The following is a 19,825-nucleotide window of genomic DNA, read 5'->3' as shown; positions in this document are numbered from 1 at the left end:
CAACTGGCTGCGCTGCTCGGCGCAGCAGTGACGCAGGGAAGGGCTGCACGGACTCGACACAGCAAATCTCTGCGTGTGGCAGCCTGTGCCAGCCTTGGTGGGGGATCTCCCTGTGTCCTCAAACAGGGTGCTGCCACAGGAGGGGCGCAGGAAGAGAGAGCGCTTATTCCGGTCGGAATGATCTGGCTGTTTCAGCCAACTCTTGCCCCCTTTTAAAAAGCAGCTGTGAGACCGCAAAGTGGCCAAGACCACATTCTATGTCTTTGTTAGACAGGATGCCTGGTACCCGTGGCCCACACCGCTTGGGAGCGCTTCTGCAATTCCAGCTCAGAAGGACAAATGCCAGCTTCCAGGCCTCCGTCTTCTCCGCCACATGCTTCCTCAAGGATCCGACAGATGCCTGACCTTGCTTGGCTTGGGAGCATTTGCTGCAGCAGATACAAACAGAGCTGTAAGCGGAACACTTCCTCTGCGATCCCGTTCCCCCTCCACGCTGAGTCTCACGGGCCAGGCTCGGTCACCGCTTGCCTAGGCAGGGCTGTCGGCTACGAGTGTCCCACCGTAACCACGTGCAGAGCAAGCCCGGTGGAACCTCACGGTCCGTAATGAGACTATTGCAGCGAAGTGCATCTGGCAGGAGGAGATAACTTGCAAAAAGCGAGGGTGAGAAGAGTTAAGTGTTGGCAACCCTAACGAGCTGGATTCCCAAAACGAACTGGAAGGATTTGGCAGAACTCAAATTACATTTTTAAACAGTTACTGTAAGTGTAAATGTTATTTTATCCACCCCCTCGAACTGTATCATCCTGGCCAGCCACCAGACAACCACACCCACGCTGTTACTTTTACAGCTGCAGAGATGGGGTCAAGATCGTCTGTGTTCTGTGTAACTCAAACCCTATTATTAAAGTAATTCATTTGCAAATAAATCACCCTTGTTAAGCAGCTCCAAGTAAAGAAGGAAAAAAATAACAACTTGTAAGCTTGAGCTCATTCGCTGAATGCAAATCCTACTCCCTTCCCTGACCACATTTAAATAGTTAAAAAGAATTTGGTCACCAAGGCACCTCTCCTTATTTCATTCAAATCTGGGGAAGCTGATACAGTAATCATTAAAGAAAAACAAAAAGAAAAAAATAACCAAAAAACACAAGGCTTATAAGGTGATGGCTCTTCACAGGAAAACAGAAAAGATCAAAGGATCTTACAGCACTCAAAGGTCTAACGCTGAGCCAGAACATGACCAGGAACATTATTTCTTCTTATTTTCAGCATTACTTTTAGTATGAGCATATGAGTGTAAACCTGGCCCCAGCTGAGTCATTGACTTCAATGGAGGCAGGATCTCAGCTACTGTGGAGGGCTTGAAAACTGACAAGTGATTTCTGGGAGGAAACAAGTAGCCTTAATTTCAGAAGCACTTTGCATGATCTGGCTTTAAATACCTGGGGGTCCAGTTCTGCATTAATTCAGGACCTTGCATCTCCATCAACCTGCTCAAGAGTTGTCTGTTTGCTGAGGGGTTTTTGTGGGGTTTTTTAACTCTCCCTTTTTCCCTTCTTACAGGTCCATGTTTGGAAGGTTTTTCTGGATTTACAGGGATGTCACCAAATCTTTTGAATGATAGGCCAGAGGCATAACACCTTTTCCTTTAGTCTTTAGATAAAAATTTAAGGTTTGTTTACTTCTGCAAGTCCGCACATGGTTATGGCTTTTTCCAGTACCTTCTTCCATGTTTATGTAAGATACTGGATATGCATGAGAACTGAAAACAAATTTATTGTTAATCAAACCTGGCCTGCAAGATTTATTATAACTTTAAACAAAACAAATAAAGGAATAACTTGTTATTAAACAAAATGTTATTTTATGCCTGCTGCAATATTCACAAATATACATAAAGATTATTCAGCTTTCATGTGATGAATTAAAGCCACTGGAAGAGCTTTAAAGTGATACCACAACCAGAAAAGTATTATGCCGAAACTGAAACAGCCAGAGCCAAACTTTTGTCTTACATTATGATATAAAGAATTCTGAAAGTAACCTCCGCACTGAGTATTCGATGATTTAAAATAACCATTCCTAATGTAGTGTATCTTCTCTGACCTTGTATTTTAGGGCCCCTGATGGTCTAGCCGCCCACTTATGGCTGTGGCTCTAGACCAGATCTCGACCAATACCCAAGTTGACATACTTTTTATATTTTATTTTTATTTTCATAAAGAAGATGTGTTTATATTCACACACAGTTTTGTAATAACTACTTGAAAAAATCCCACCTGAAAGATCAAATTAAACTTACTTAAATTCTTTACTGTCTACAAAAGGATAAGTTTCATTATAGATGTTTCCAAAGATGCCATGCTTCTTCTTACTATTTGGCCATATGAGCTATAAACTTGAAATAAACTTTTTCTACAGGAAGATGATATTTCCAATATTTTTATTCATTGCTTTAACACTTTAACACAAAAAAGAACGATTGTTATGTATTAATATTGGCAATATCTGGAATTCATTACGTTTCTGAATCCGAAACTAAAATCAAAGAGCACCTACTGGAAGCAGCAAGCATATTTTCGGATGCTACACATTTAAGCCCTACTGCTTTTTTCCTCCCTGTGATCTACGTGACTCAGACCTCAGGTCCTTCACAGCCAGAGCCTGGATGTTGCAAAATGCCTTTCTGAAAGTAATGCTGCATGTTTCTGCTCAGAAATTTCTTAGCATCTTACAGGAGAGAAACGATAAGCCATCTGTCATGCAAAGTCTGGGCTGTTGCAACCAAAGGGAGAACTGAATGAAAAAAGTATGAACAAGCAGAGCAGACTTTGTCAGTAATTCACCGTTTTCCTCCACCTCCCCTTCTCTTTCTCTCCATGAGACCTACCTCAGACGTCTACCGAGCACAACTGTGGTAGCAACCTGTGAGGAGACCGTTCCCACCACCAGCTCTCCTGCCACTGTTACTCTCAAGGCACTTGCCACACATCATCTGGAAATTACCTCATCCTTCATCAACACGTGTCTAGTTGTTAGAGGCTTGCGAACCTAGCAGTGATGCTCCCTGGCTTTGCCAGGGAATAGCCTCATTTGCTGAATCTCAGGATAAAATTCGGCATTAGTACCAAAAGTGTTGGTACCCACTGCTCCTCCCCCCGTTTCGGCTCCTCAAATATATAAAAAGCAAAGTGGCACACTGTTTTCACGCTTCAGAGGGAGACGTGCCAGTCAAAAGACACATGTGAGATTTAGGAAAAAAGAAAAAACAAAGCATCAATGGTCTTTTATTCACCCGTCTTCCAAAAAACAGTGCCACCAAAACAAAGGCACAACTGTTCCCGCACAATAAAGGGCGCATTGATAGTGCTCCTAGAAACAAGCTAGCGTAGTCTTGACATGCCCATCTTGTTGAATCTTCATGAAACTGTTAAAACTGCTCGATTTCAATTTGTCTGTTCCTGTCATGATCACTGACAACTAAAATTGCCATAAGAGCAAAGGAAGTGCCATACCAGCTCGGGCAGTCACCATGCACAAGTAGAGCATACCTAACAAAGTATTAGAAGGAGGGCAAGGCATAAATAAAGTGGGAATTCCAAGTGAATTATCTATTGCATCTGAGTAATGATTTTTGAATAACATTACCATTTTGTTTTTTAAAAAAGTCTGTAGCCCTGTGTCCTACATTTTAGTTCCAGGAGCACGCAAAAAGGCAGCAGGGTCACAAAAAGTCACATGGGAGCAAGTATCAGAGACAACAAATCTTACCCAGGCAAAATTAGAAACAAAACTGAAAAAATATTTCAGCATCATTACAATTAAACACCTTCTTGTAATTTTGACAATGATATAAATACGAGGCCAAGGGGTGATGCATGTAACTGATTATCTGGTTTGTTGGCAGTTCTGCTAAAAAAAAATTAATGGTTATTTTTCAAAGTTTTTAGTAAACCACAAAAATCATTTCAGTTAGGAAGGTGAAATATTTGTGTTCAAATTTGTAAAGCATTTTGAAACAAAATCATTCTTAGTTACAGAATATTTTATTGATATTTTTAACATGATACAGAGGCTTTTAAAACTATGTCCTATTTTTCCCCAGTAGAAATAATTTGCTGTAATAAACCCATTTTTTCAAGGCATACTAAATTTCTGCCTACGTTCATTAAGGAAGCTTGAACTAAAACACTTCACTCAACCTTTACTCTCTCAATCTTGTTTAAACTGAGATTTGTTAATCTAAGGGAATAGTACTGGTATATTCTTGTCATATTATCAGCCAACAGCATTTGGAAAAATGCCTGCTGTTTTCCAAAAAAATAACTGTAACAAACATACAGCAAAAGTGATATCTCTATACAAATTATGAAGGGTGAAAAAAGAGAGATAGATTCTTCCTAATCTACAAGAATGCTGAAAACTGAGACATAAAGGGATGCTTTCCACGTACTCGGAGCAGGACCGCTGCTAAGTTTATCCCATGGAGCTGATACACCCCAGCACGACAAAAGTGGCAGTAACTTTGTCGTCTTTATTGAGAGGAGTGCCTGTAGGCTTATAGAAAAATTTGTACTGAGCAAAGTCTAAGAAGCTGTTCATCCTGCCTGCTGTTCTTCAGGCAAAATGCATTGGTTTTTCTTTATGTTAACCTGCAGGTAATACCTTTCCAATTTTAACTTTTAGGGCCTGGAAAAATTTTCCGTATAGTGATGCTGACGCGGCTCTGCCTGGCTATGGCATGACAAAATGTGAACAGAAGGGAAGTATGTGTCCTGATGATCAGATACCTGGCCTAAGGAGGGACTAAAGAACAACACGGTAATAAATATACTCTTAAAGAGAAGGAACTTCTAAAATATGAAATTTGATTGAATATTTAAAAACCCAGCTGCAAGTTTCAAGGTGAAAAACTCCAATTGATTTCAGAGACTGGAAGCTGATAATAACCTTCCATGTAGACACATGGTCACAAGACAAGCAGTGATGACTCTTAAAGAGATGCAGAATATTAAGCATCAATGTTTATTACTAGTAAATAATGGTTAGTGATTTGACTTTTTTATTAATGAACTCCAGAATATGCTTCCGCATGGCATCTCTATTTCACTCTTGTGCACCAACTTCTACTACCTATACTAGTTTGTGCTTATATTTCTTTTCAATGAATTAAAAAAAAAAAAAAAGGACAGATGTTTCTGATTTTCCTCTATATGGATGACAACGTAGAAATGTATTGTGGAATCTGGCATTGAGTAGTTCTTGAAGTAGAGTTACCACATGTCCCAGTCACAAAACAGCAACACATAGTATAACGTTTCTGGAAAGAATCTTGCTGCAATAAAATGGATCACAAAAAGTTTGCAATCTATGAATTCTGCCCAGAATATAAACCACCAAAGATGCCTCCTATTAAGTATTTGAAATTGGAAACCAATTCACAGCCCAGGGTGGGGGCGAAGAGGAGGGGGTGGAAGTTCGTTGTACTTTACAGGAAAATGCATTCTTGTTCAAAAATCAGTACAAACTGCTGATCACAGCAACACATTTTTAAAATTACACAGAACATCTTTTGCAATCTGGAAAATATATCCAGTGAACATACTATTTGGAGAAAATGTTAATAAATTCATAAACCAAAAGGAGGACTAGCACAACTATCTGGTTTGATATCCTTTATCACACAGGCGAGAAGGCTTCCTTGAATTAATGCCAGTTTGAACTGAACACATCTCCTTTAGTGAAAAATCAACTCATGGTTTCAAAAACTCCCAGTGGTGGGGAACATACCATAAAACTTGTAGGTCATCTGATTGACAGCTCATTATATGTCACAGGGTGTGTGTCCAGGCTTGACGGTGTTATTTCCCAGGGAAGCACTTATAATCTTCAGGTTCCCCTCATCCCCCTTTTCAAAAGCTGAGCGGCTTGCTCGCCTTTTTTCAGCACACTCACACCTTCATTCTCACACTAAACCTTCTCTGACACCGATGGCATCCCTGCCCTGGACTGAAACCTCCCGAGCATCTCCTGAATCCACATTCAAACAACCCCATTAGCACTCCTAGCCACACCGCCACCTTGGGAACTCATGAGTAAATAAACAAAACAGAAGTATCCCTCATCTCTTTTACAGTTGTTTTTCATAAGGTCCAGCATGTTTCTTGCATGTTTGCAGACCACTTTTGCCAAGCAGCGTTAACTGAGGAGCACACCAGCCCGTCTGGGGCAGTGGGTGCCCTGACAAAACATGTCTGCTCCCACCTTGCTTGACCAAATGACCCATCGAGGTTCCCTGAGCAAGTCACCCCAGGTCTTGGCAACTTATTTTATCCCACCTTTAAGATAAGACTTGGGACCCACAGCAGGGACAAGGACAGCAGAGTGACCTCTTCAAAATCATTACAGAAATGATGACTCACTCACACAGACCAAATCATACAGGCTCACTGTTATTAAAGAGGGATTTCTTAGGTGTTTTCCCCCTGCACCCTCCGGACTACATCCACGATTCAGAGCTCCCTAAAGCATTTTCATTTCATGAAATGCAGACAAGCTCAGGAAGCTGAGGGTTAATTTTAACCCGTGCCTCTCACCAATTAAGTGACCAAGTTAAAGCAGTGTGAAGTGTTCAGGATGCGGCTGCCTGGCGGGGTGACTGGATAACAACTGGTGCTGACTAGCAGGATGCCTGCTTCACCTGTCAGGCTTAAAGAAGATGCTTCTGGTTCACCCTTCAGGGGAAAATCTAGCAATTCAGGAGCAGGGCAATCCCTTCTGTGGCTGCTCAAAGCACAGCCCTCCCCCAAGGTGGAAACTTTGTGGAGTGTCACAGGCTAGTGGGAAGTTTCACATGCTGTGTCACTAAGTAGAAACTTTCTTCTGAATCTAGTTTTACTCTCAACCCAACAACAAGACTTTCAGGCAGCTCATGCTAGGAATGGGAAAGAAATTACCAAACGATAAAAAAAAATTTAGAAATGTAGAGAAACTGAATAGTGACAGTGCAAGAGGAAGACAGCCAGCCTTTTGGCATGGTTTCTGGATTAAAGGTCTACCACAGGGAAGATGCCAGGCACGTTTAATTTTTCCACTCTTTTACACATCTTTCCTTTTGTCTTTCCTATTTAGAGTGACAGCTTTTTGAGAACGAGACACCTTGTGATTTGTTTTATATGAAGCTATTTTGCATAGTAAAGCCAAAGTCCACCAAGATGCAAATGATAAGATGCACTTTAGACACACTCCAGTCCCCCAGGCTTACTACTGCAGAAATGAAGGAAACCAGCAGTATCAACAGCCACAAAAAAAGCTGCAACAGGACATAGGACAACATTTCCTAAAAGTCAACAGCCATCCTCAGTATCAGCGCAACATTTCATCCACTCCTCATCTGTGACATGCTCCAGAGGAGATGGTGGGAGCAAGTGCATGTCCATAGGGCTGTTCATTATCAAACATCTGGAATGCTAATGTAAACACCTTGCATTTACTTCATGCTTCGCCTTTAAAGACTTTTGCCAACATTAATAATAATGCTACTACTCATAGAGCTTTTGTAAGGATTAATTTGTTATGGTCATTAGAGGCCACTGCTCTTTACCACACTCATGTAATAATATACTCGGTGTACTCTCCAAAACAAAAAAAAAGAAGCCAGCTGCAGTACATTAACATCCACTTATGGGGATCCAGTGATTTTGTCTCTGCACATTCTGATGATGACATGCAGCCACATACGATAGTCTCTTAAAACCCATGTCTGCTCTAACCCTCGTATGCACCTGTGAAAAATAATTGTCACAACATCTGCCAATCTACCATTTCTTCTCTTTCATGAGGGCACTTGTAAGTATATGCTGATGTACCAAGCAGTATTGTTACTGGCATCTCTGTGAACACTTCTTTTCCCTCAGCGTGGCTCACCCCATCCTCCCAGCTTCTTCCAGAGGTCTACGGAAAGCTAGCAGCTGGCCTGTCACCTTGTTTTCTAATTATTACAGAGAATCCAAGCTTTGGCCTGACAAGCCTGTAAGAAATAGCTAACATTGTTCAAATCCTGATGAGTTACGTGGCACACAGCACTGGTGCATGAAGAAACAGGCTGGGGTTGGTCTTTAAATAAACGTTTCCTGCCCTGCTCCCCATTACTGTCTCATCAAAATCCCTCGCAACCCTCAACGCATTCCTCCTCCTTACCCTCTTCTGGCATAAAGAACATTTCTCCTACTTCAGAGACGAAAATTGACGGCTGTTACCTGATGGTTAGTCCTTCACTTCAGTGCCTGGTAGTAGTGCCTCTTCTTTTGAAGTCTCTTTATATTTTCCCAGCCCTTCCCCAATCTCCTCAGCCCTCTCCCCAGCTTCTGAGAAATATAAGGCACAGAGAGACCACAGCCCAGCATCATCCCTGCCTTCTCTGGAAAGGAAGCAAAGCTCCTACTTCAGGCAGAGCTGTTAAGTGCCTAAATTTAGCTGGGATGAATGTGGGATTAGACCATCAGAGCAGGGAATAAAACCAAGGCGTCTCAAGTATTAGACTAGAGTCTTAACACCATCCCCTACATTGCACTGGGGATCTCTGCCATCCAGCGGTCCAAGTGTGCGACATTAAAAATGGCGCTGATAAAGACCAGCATTGAATTCAGAGCAAGAAGAGATCAGACCTTTAAAAAAGGAAGGACAGCATTTAGCATATATCATCACTTCCACTCTGGGTTTTTTTCTTTTTTTTCTTTTTTTTTTTTTTTTTTCCGGGGAGAGCATTATTTGTATTAAGCCTGATTTTTTCAGTAAAGTACTGGAGCAACATCTAGCTCTCCATGTGCACACGCAGGAGGGTGCCACCACTCACCCCATGGTCCTGACCACACACCTTTATAAGGTAACATCATGCACCAGGCTGCCATGGCGTACTGCAGTGCAAGTGGACCCTGTGTTTTGCTCCGTGACAGTGTTTAATTGAGTCTGTGAGCAGTCAGACAGGTAGACAGCCCCCAGTGAGTCATGGATGCTTGTGCTCAGGGAGTTATGCCTAATGGAGGCAATTGCATCAGGTTGGGAAGAGCACAGCAGCCAAGGCACACCCCTGGGTAAATGATGCCTGATGGTATGCTTAATTATAGTTAACATGCCTGGCTGTATGATCTCAGAAATCAGAGATGGAGAAGACCTGCTACCTAACCTAATCACTACCACGGTGAAGTATGTCTCCCTTCCTGTTGGAGGCAGCGAGGCTTTCACTGCTTTCCTTTGGAGGAATAGTCCACATTTTTTGCTGAGCTCCTACTTGGGAGGTTTTGCTGTCTCTTGTTATTACTTCTCATTATTTTCTGAGTCAAGCCATTTCCAGCAGTTAATGGCTCCTTACTGCCTCCTACTCCCACCTGCTTAGTGTTTTACTGAGTGCATTGACTTGCACCTGCCCTTCAAAACAGGGAGCAGAGGTGGCTGCAGAGAGCGCTGACCTCCCCGTAGCCCAAGGGGGGTCCCCGCTAGCCACACCAAGTTTGGGGTACTCATCTGCAAGGCCACCGCCCAGGGACATTCGTGGGGCTAATTGCAGAGCCTTGAGCCCAGATTTGGCTTCCTTCCCTCTTCCCCCTCCCTGCGCCGCCCGTGCCCACCCATCTAAGGCACCTTCCACTTGTTTGCTGATTTCTTTCTGCTCTGCTTGCTGCGTCGCAGCTACCCACAGAAGGAAAGGATTATGAAATACGAAAGGATCGCTTTCCTTCAATTTTTTCTTCTCACCAATGTTTACATATTTTGGTGGTGCTTGCTCTGGGCCCCTGAATTTTTTGCAGCATCACCGGTGCAGCAAGTCACACCGAGACAGGACCCTGCTTGTACATCACTAATCCCAAGTCATAGCCTCCTTCCCTATTATTATCTGCTGAGCTCTGATGCGGGATGCGTCACCACAGGAAGTTAATCCAAAATTTTCCGTGTGGTAAATGAGGAAACACCTCATGCATACAACAGGGAGTTCAGATGTGCGTTTCTCCACACCAGAGTCAACAGAATCTGCTATTTATTTATTTTTTAAACCCCGAGGTGGCTGCTGTGCACTTTTGACCTGCTGTCAGTTTGAGCAGTGATTAGCTATTCGCAAGGTGCAAGTACATACTGCAGCAAGGGTGCATTTATATAAGTATGAAATACCAGCAATTTCGGAGATTTATCTCCCTTTCTCCGCATTCAGCACTGGAGATGATAAACAACAGTGAATAGAAAGGAATGGGTCTGAAGCTCAGAGAAAAGCTTCCTATGTTTGGGTGACAGGTTCCTACAGTGACCTGAGGCTGCCGGCCAGCTCAGGAGCTACACAAGTTTTCAGAATATGCAAATGGACCCCCCCATTTTTACCAGTCTTTTCGCAGACCTCTTCAGGCATTATTGAGGAATGTGTCATTTTTACAAAGAGATTAAAAAAAGAAAAAAAAAAACAATTTTTGTTGTCAAATGCAGACAAACTCTGGATAAGAAAGTATTTGAGCAAAGGCTAAACCCTTGTACAATGCTGCAGAGATGTCTTGGTGCTATGACTGGGGATCAACTGATCGCTCTTTGACGTGGTGCCCTGGAAGTGATGCTGGGAGAGAACTGCCCAAGTTACCCCATCACATTTGCTCATTACTTATCACTATTTTGTTGTTGTTGGCACACAGTAAGCTGAGAGATGTCTGCTTTCCTGGAGAAGGGCTCGTGACGCACACTGGTGGGATGTGTCGCTTGCTGCCAAGCTGGAGGCGGCATCACAGCACAGGGTCCGGGGGGGTTCAGGGGTCATAATGGGACGTTAATGCACTAAATGAGGATGTGATTTTCCTGGAAGTCCCGATATCTGAAAGATAATGTTCAAAGTTGTGAACCAAAGGAAGACAGTCTTTTCTCCCAAAGAGTTGCCCAGATGGGAAAAATAAAAGCAGATGTAGGAAGGCCACATGATCAAGAACAACTCAGAGACATCCGAAGTAATGCTTTAAAAAACAGAAAACTCACTGCATAATTTAGACTAATTAGTCTCATTGCATCATTGCTATTCTGCAGTAGCTCTTGGCCACCTAATGACAAATAGCTATATTGCTTTCAAAATTGCCATTCATCATCTTTCCTGAATTTAAAAGAAACTGAAATTTTACAAATTAACCAAAGACATATTTGGGTAGATATTATTTGAGAATCTTCTATGTCACTATGATAGGACAGTTCCTTCCAAGGGACAAAAACAGAGATAAGCAATAAAAAAAAAAAAGAATGACGCTTAAGAAAGTCAATAAGAAGTAAACTTGTGAGCATCTGCCCTGGGCTGGCACCAAAGCAGCAGAAGCAGCAAAATAAAATATTAATTAAATGTGGTTCAATGATTTATATTAGAACTCCTCAGAAAAGAGTTATTCATTCCTTCTTCTGTTCTTGAAAATTTTTCACCTGAAATAGCTAAAGTTTTTGCAATTGAAGAAATAAAAAATATTTTGAATCTGAAATGCATGAGGAGAGGGATACTGTCTTCCCTGCACCTCGGTTAGGTTTTGGAGGAAAACCACACTCCTCATGCTACAGTACGTTTTCCTCTCTTTGTGAAGAAAAGAAGGCAATTCCTCATGGCAGTAATGTGCTCGCAGTGCATCACATGAACCAAAAATGTGCTGAAGATCACCTTTTCCAGGGAAACACAAGTCTCAGGTACCCAAACAGAAATTCCCAAGAACTTCTGTGGCATCTTTACAGCCAAAATATTTATGCTTGGGTCAAATGCTTTAGCTTTTGGACAGATGAATAAATAAACAGTGTTTCTGGATATAAGATGAAGGTTCTTTTTTTTTTTTCTAAAAGAAACAATTTCCACACAGATGACATACTTTTAAAAAGTAAACAAACCCTTAAGCCGACAACCTTGAAAAGCTATTTATCAAAGAAGGAGTGTTTGTGTGAAAATACTTTTTACAGGAAAACACACATCCAAGCAGCAGACCAGTTTCTTCCAAAATACAGTTCAAACTACATGAATCTGTGCTTGGAAGTGCTGCTCTGATTTAGAACATTATTTCTGGACATCATAAAGGAAAGTAACTTCCAATGTTGCAAAGAGAAACTTCCTCAGAGAAAGCCTCAGCAAACAGACACAAGGTTTCTGCCATCCTCCTGTGTTCCCAGTTTGCTGGGAGGTGCAGATAGCAGCCGGTGTTTCTTTTCTAAAAAATACCCTACAGCTCTACTTTCCAATATTGAACTTTTAGGGACTGTGTTTATATTTAATAAAAATCCATTAATTTAGATACCAAGAGCTACTGCAGCTGCTTTTCAACTATCCACTTCACAGGGGTATCTAAAATTTCCATGTAAAACTTTTTTTTCCGCAAACCCATGGAATTCCCATCATAGGTTATCCAGTGCCAGAGTCAGTCTAAACGGAAACTGTAACTATCAAATGCAGTTGGAAAAAAGATAAAAGGAAAAGGTTTTGTGTTGATGCTCTTTCCAGGATCCTCAAGAAAAATGAATGAAATTCATAGTCCTCTGGAACTTGCAGCAGCTCTAACCTGAAACCGTCACGCTTATTTAGAGCCTTGCCAAGAATATTTTCAGGTTTTGACTGAGCAATCCACCTGAAGCAAATGTTGAATTCTCCCAAACATTAACTCTAATGCTTTACCGTTTCTACATGCTGAGAACACATACGTTATACTCTGACTCAGGGCTGCAGTCATGACATATGGAAGTTCTTAACTTCCCAAGCTCTAAAGTAGATGGACATGCTTTACACTTCTGCAAAATTCCTTTAAATGACACATTTTAACATTTTTGTGTTTCTGAACAAAAAACAAAACCCGCAAAGCAAAAAGGGGATTATTAACTAGAGTCATTAAATTGCCAGGCCTAATACATCTCAAAGGGGAAAAAGAAACAATCTGGAATCACAACACTGACCTCACCTCATTTGTTTTGAACCCTTGTAATGTCTAGCATTGCCCAAGAATAAATCTGTAACAAAATTATAAGCAGCGTAGTTTCACTTTTAGCTCTAATGTAATACATCAACTCCTTCAGGAAGAACAAAATCTATGTTGAAAAGTTGAGGTCAGTACAGCTAGAAATAGAATGGATGTGAAAAAATCTCAAAGAACTGGGCGGCTGCTTTCCATCCAGGGGGTTGGTGCAGTCGATGGGGCTGTCTTAGGTGAGCGGGGAGGGCGGTGGGTGCCAGGGGAGGATCCCTGCCCTCGGGGTGGGAGGACAGGGAAGAGTGGCCGGGCTGCCTGTTGCCTCCCTGCCCTCCCAAGAAGGAGACCAACTTTGGCACTGAGCCGGTGACTCTGCAGCCTTGCCACAGAGTTTATCCCCAAGAGCCATCTCCCTCCTCCCCCAAGAGAAAGATTTTCCCAGTGTTTAACCTGAATTTTCTTGGCTGAAATAAAAGTCATTAATTTGTATCCTCTCTACTGATGCCAATGAGGACAGACTAGCCCCAGTAGCATGTATGCACCCTTTAAGGCTGCAGCCTGGTCCTGTACTACTGCCCTTATTAGACAACAGTAAACTTAATTCATCCAGCCTCCCTTCGTCGATCACAGCCCTCGGACACACTACCTCTCCCACTGCTGCCCTCTGGACTCGCTCCAGTTTCTCCAGACCCTCTGGAAATGCATCATCTGCCGTACTCCAGCTGAGGCACTATACATGTGGAGCAGGACGGAAGGATTACTTCACATTTCTCGTGGGCTATATGCCTGTTTATACAAGCCAGTGGGATGTTTGCTTTTTTTGCAGCAACACAACTCTACTGACTCACGGACAGCTTGTGACACCCTGCAACCTCCAGAGCCCGCTGCCTGGACGCACCACCTACGCGGCCGCCTCTGGTCCCACATCTGCACAGTCAACTAGTCCTGCCTCCGCTGGCTGCTGCAACGGGCAACTCTCTCCTCATCATAATCACACTAAATGAAAGAGTCTTGGGGTGCCTCTGAAAGGCTATTTAACTGCACTTCATTAAATTAATTTTGAAAAAAAGGAATAATTACCAGCAGATGGCAGCCCCCGTGCCACCAAGGTGTCGGTCTTCCTTGTCTGCTCTGGGGGGGGTGAGGGGAGGGAGCTGATCCAGAGAAGGTTTTCTGCGTGGGTTGCTGCAGAGCAGGGGGACAACCCTGGGAGAGGGAGCAGTGCAGAGGGTGGCTCACCAGCGCTCACCTCCCCTTCTCTCTTGATGCCAGAGGGCAGACCGGGATCAGTGTGCCTGCAGCAAGGCTGCCCAAGCAGAAAGTCCATTTCTAGCATCACCACCTTTGCAAACCGGCTTTCCTCTGTAGTTGTCTCCGCTCATCTGGAAGCAATCTAAGGCTGTGATGAAATACATGCCCTACACATGGGGAGGTGGGAATTTAGCTTGGGGGTTCTTGCGCAGGCACACACACCCCAGCCGTGGGAGTGACTGCCTGGGGTCAGGCTCCCAGCCGACCCCGAGGACCGTGGCGCGGGGAGGGCAGCAGCACGGCCACCTCCACGGGCTTGCCATCCTGCCCAGCTCTGCAGGGATGAGGTCTGGGACGAACAAGCCTCCTTTCTCTGAGCGGGGTTGCTTAAAGAAGCACCGCGCAGGATAGGACTTTCTGTTCTGCTTTGCTACATCCTTTATCAGTTCGTGGGAGATGTTCATGCACTAAATCTAATTCAATCACGTGCTTATTTATCATACACTGCAGAAGGAGCCTCAGCTATTGAATAAACATGTGGCAGCCTAAGTGGGGCTCCTTTTTCAACATGCATCTACAGGGGTTTTTCCTGTGATCTGTGCAAAAAAGGCATGTTTGTAAACAAATTGCAAGATCTATTTATACTATAGCTCAAGATATTTAGACAGTAGCGTCTCAGAGACTTTTGATGGAGGTGGTAAACTAGGCTGAAAGTTGATCTGACACGAAATAAAAGCTAAAATTGTTTTCCTAAAAACAAGCAGATAACACTAACAGGCTGGGATGGGTAAGAGCACGGAATCCAGATCAAGATGTTGGATGCAGCTATCTGTGTACTACAGAAACCTCTGTCAACTGAAAGAGATTCACATTTTTAGAACAAAAACAACAGCGTATTTCACTCATACAAGAACAGAAGTGGAGCAGAGCTACCAAAATCCCCAGCAGGATCTCATGTTTAGTAAGAGAAAATTTCATGGTGAACAACATAAAAAATAATAAAATAAAAGCCAAGACTAATAAATGACTTGAATCCATAGACATATTTTTTGGATGACTGGTTGAGTAGGTCAGCACGATCTCCACAGCTTGTTCTAGAAGAAATCTTGATTAAGTTCATTCATACAGATCTTTATCACACATGTGACCTTCAAGTTTTACCATCGCTCTAAAAGCAAAGAGCAGATGCAAGGTGGAAATCAGCCAAATTAAAGATGGAAACAAATACTCTTGCAGCAGCACAGTTGTTAATGCCTCTGGAGGGGTACAACTACATTGAAATACGAAAAAATACAAATGTAGCAATTTTTTATCCTGCTAATATAAATGTCAGATAAATAGTTCCTAGCAAGTTCGTGCAACCAAGACAACTGGGGGAGGGAAAGCCCACAGCACCTGGATGACTAGTATTAGACATAATGAGAAGGAAAAAAATAGCCATAAAATGTTAGCGTACTGCAGCTCCTGAGCTGCCTGCGTATGCAATCCATTTACAGCCCCAAACGGCTTCGGCAGCGTCTCTGGAGGAAGCAGCGCTCAGCAGACTGCCTTGCAACACCAGCTCCAGGAAGTCATCCATCAGCCCGGGGAGAGTTATGCTGAGATTCTGCCCAGACGAGAGGTTATCAGCAAAAATAATGTTCCTGCGAAAAAAAGGGGAACCGAAACTGGATGCTCAAATACCTAATGAAATCGCAGCCTTGTTGTGATCAGCAGGGAAACTCAACACCCTTCGCAAGCTGGATGTCCCTGACCACCTTCTGAAGGTCTTGTGGAGACAAAGCAGTGTTGGTGGTAGTATTTCAGCATGGCAAGACGACACATCAGCAAGAAATAAGCTAGCTCTTACACGAACTAGGCAGTTTTGACTGGAACTGAAGTGACTAACCCCCAAGTCATAAACAAAGACAGCTACATGGGGTCAGAGTGAGGATCCTGCCCAGCACCATGCCTCTGCCCCACAGGAGGTGTCTGGGAAAGAGCAAGAGCACAACACACCTGCAGAGGTGCTTTCCGGCCACCTTCCCCACATCACCTGTGGTTGAGGAACCTTGACCAGAGGTCGCATCCTACTTGATAAACTACATGCTTGAACCGTCAGTTCAAAGACATGAGGCACTGAAAGTAATACTACTCACAGTGAGGGAATACGCATCTGGATACTGGGAAGCAAATGAAATAATAGACAGCTGAGGTGTGAAGTGAAAAGGTGTGAACCCCTTCAGTCCACCTCAAACCCTGGGGGAGTTATAAAGCACATAGATAATGGGGCTCCAGTCTCCTGCTGTCTGAAGTATCTGACAGCCAGGAGTGCTGGCAGGAAAATGAGAGGTTTTGTTTTCTGGCATAAGCACAGTGTCTGGATCAGGGTTTCAAAGTCGAATCTAGTGTCATGTGACAAGGTCAATATTTTCTCCAGCCGTGAGTGTTACGTTCACTGTGACTTCACCCATATCAAGTCCCAGTGATGGACTGCAGGAATCATATCTAACTGGCAGCAACTACTAAGATGTTGTGGGGTTCCTATCCAGAAAAAGCCCCCCCCCCAAAACTGGCTAGCTGCCACCTAACAAAACCGTGGATAGAAAAACAGCCCACTGTGGCGTTGAGGTGAAGGGCACCTTTTTCCTTTTGGCCACTAGCAATTGCTACACGCACAGACTGACAATCTTCAGAGTACTAAAACTATATGTGATAACTTGTTCTTCGGCAAATACAACAAGGAAAAAAAGGGCATTTAAACCAAAAATAAGTCTACATCAAATTTCTATGAATTCAGAACATTTAAAACCATAAAAAAACTATCAGCATTTACTATTGCCCAAATGTCTGTAAAAGAGATATTTCTCATATATTCATAACCTGCAGGGATGTTGCCATAATGTGGAATGGCATTTTTCATATATTCTTACTACAGGTTTAGTTACTAAACAAAGGGCCACCTATTGAGTTTTCATATGGAAAAAATATGTAGGTCCTCTAGTGATGAAGTCTGCTTTCCACTTTCATAATCTGTAAGATGACTAATAAAAAAATTACTTTTCGCAAGAACAGTAGTAGATTAATCTAGCCATTTTGCAGGTCCCAGCAAATGGTAAAGGTATCCTACCTCTACAATCATGTAAGAGCTAAGCATATTCTGGCCTTGATGGATAAGAACACTAAATAAGCAAATTTGTTGGAAGTCTGTCTCCAGAGGATGAGTACAGGTGCTGCACATCTGCTTGTGCACCTAGTGGTAAATATTACAAAGTGCTCAGGAAAATAAAAGAAGAGATCTTAAACAGTAAGGGAAAGTATAAAGGGGCTCAGCAAGAGGTTAACAAGGAATCCTGCTAGCAAGGTGAGAATGAGAACACCCCAAAAAATCCAGACTAAGAAATGAAAATTCAACAAACTTATTTCACTGAAAGCAAGTTAGAAGTTCTTGCTGTCCTGGGAAGCAGGAGGCTCAGTGGCTTCAAGTCACAGTGTCTCATTAGGTATGGTCTTCTTATTTTTACTTTTCCTTCAGTGTTCTCACTGCTTCTCCTACTTGTACTTTGATGTATGATATGACCTGCAAGGCCATTGACCAGCCATTTTGGGCCAATTTCCTTACTAGCTGATTTCAGATCAGTTGCAGATGGCTAGGTTTTTTTGTGCCAATGATGCTAAGCATTTGAAATTGTTTTATCATCCAGACAATTATTTTGTTTCTGTGGAAGGAAAAACTCCACCTACTCCATTTCATCAGGAAGCAGGAATGCACTGAATATTTTTGTCAATATAGACACTGTAAAGTTATATATCTATGAAAATTTCAATATGCTGTAGTATTTCTAAGCCATTTATGGAGGGCAACCATTTTACAAAAATATTAATGTTAACTGTAATGTGTGAACCCAGAGAGAGATCATGAAATAATCACTCTGTTGTAATAACAGTTTGATAAAATATCCATTTTTTCTGACTGCTAATCAGCTGGTTTTAATGCTAAGAGATTATGCAGCTGATTCTTACAACATCAGTCATAGCAAGGCTGGAACACGCTCTTTTTTCTCTTTTTAGATCTGAGCTGCAGATTGCATGTTTTGTACAAGAAGCCTGTTTCCAGAAAAATGCTTTCCAAGTATACATTTTATTTAAAATGTTCTTTTAGTGCTTGGAGTTGTCTGTCTTTTTATCTGTTGCCTGTTTTCGTTTTGTGGAGTTTCGCTGAACCCCATGGAGATGGCTCTTTCGCGCTTTTGGTAGGGAATGTCATACTCTTACCTTAATGGCCCAGCACAAATCTCTTTGGATTTACTGGGTTTGAAACAAAATTTTAATAGAAATACTAGGGAACACTTTCCATCCCAGGCAGGCTATCTGACTATACAGCACAGAAAATCTCACCTTTTTTTTTTTTTTTTTTTTTTTTTTTAGTGAGAAGTATATTTCTACTCTAAGCACACAACACAGATTTGCCTTTAGCCAGAATACTATTTCTTAAAATGAGTCATCCATGAAAACAGATAGGTTTAAATTACAGAAAAACGCTTTGCAAACTAACCAGTGTTGCAAAACCAGAAATAGCTCAGGAGACCTGGAGAGACTCCAGTTCCACGGCATTCATCCATTCCCCCAGTCCCCAGCCATTCAGTCTTCCTGTCATCCTCCCTCCTTTTGGGAGATCGTTAAGTTTTGGTTAATGCAAGACTAAAAATCTGTCCAGAAATGCTTGTGTTAATAGGGAGTAAGAAACAAGTTATTCTTTCTTCTTTTATTATTTCCAATAGGAGAGGCACGTTCATAGAAGCTGTACTGAGCTTTGTCTCATAGACTTTACCATGACTTTTGTTACATATACAAATTTGGGACGGCATATTTAAGTAACAGATAACCACAGAGCATCTCATCCAATACATTCCCTTGCCTGTTCATGGAAAGAGTTGACTGCAGCATAGCACAGTGTTTCTGTCTGTGGTTTCGATGGGCTGAATCCAAAACCAACCATTTTCTGTTCCGTCTGGGGCCATAAAAGTCAGAGCCTGTCCTGGAAGTGCAGGCATTTTAGATCAAGAAGAAAACTCTTTCAGCAATTGCAGAAGAGCCTGGATTATTATGCAGCATGTAAGGCTTAGACTGCATTTTACAAAACCTTTCCTGCCGTGACACACTGCAACCCGAACTCATCTATTTACAGCATGACTTTCTTTCTGCCTCCTGCTCGCAGAGGTCTGCTCAGGGACAGGAGCTGAAGCAGAACTGAATTCCCAAGCCCTGTCTCCTCACCAGCCAGTGCAGATAGCCAAGGCCACAGGAGACTGCTCATCCCAGCCCCTACCCAGGCCCAGCGTTACGTTGCAGCCTGCATACAAGGATTTGGAGAAGCTGTTTTCGTAAAACAGGGTAGCCCCGTGGCTTCAAAAATATTCGCAGGAAAAGCTTTGTGACGTATGTACTTCTTTGCAGAACTGCGAACCCTGAATCACAATACTTACCACGGTCAATGTCAACACACGCTGCCGACGGCCTGACGGTTGTGCCAAGGAGAGGGCTACGCTGTGCGTGTCCTGGTCTACCTTGCCCTGAACAGCTTCTGCTGGCCACCGTTTCCCTAGCCCTCTCCTTGCAGACAGGTCTCAGTCCAATAGTAAGTA

The 19,825-nt window shown here is 42.7% G+C and overlaps 1 protein-coding gene across 2 annotated transcripts in view; it reads right to left on the bottom strand.

The window, feature by feature from the left end:
- LNX1 (ligand of numb-protein X 1) overlaps positions 1-8,364 on the bottom strand; it is a 130,804-nt gene extending 122,440 nt beyond the window's left edge. For both annotated transcript variants that reach the window (XM_049831579.1, XM_049831601.1), the window contains exon 1: positions 8,262-8,364. The gene's annotated coding sequence lies outside the window, so the exon portion shown is untranslated. The remainder of the gene's footprint in view (positions 1-8,261) is intronic.
- Positions 8,365-19,825: the final 11,461 nt, after the last annotated feature.

Source organism: Accipiter gentilis, chromosome 3 (assembly GCF_929443795.1).
Source record: "Accipiter gentilis chromosome 3, bAccGen1.1, whole genome shotgun sequence".
Classification (NCBI taxonomy): Eukaryota; Metazoa; Chordata; class Aves; order Accipitriformes; family Accipitridae; genus Astur; species Astur gentilis.
The sequence above is the reverse complement of the archived record's forward strand: the minus strand, read 5'-3'. Positions and strand labels throughout refer to the sequence as shown.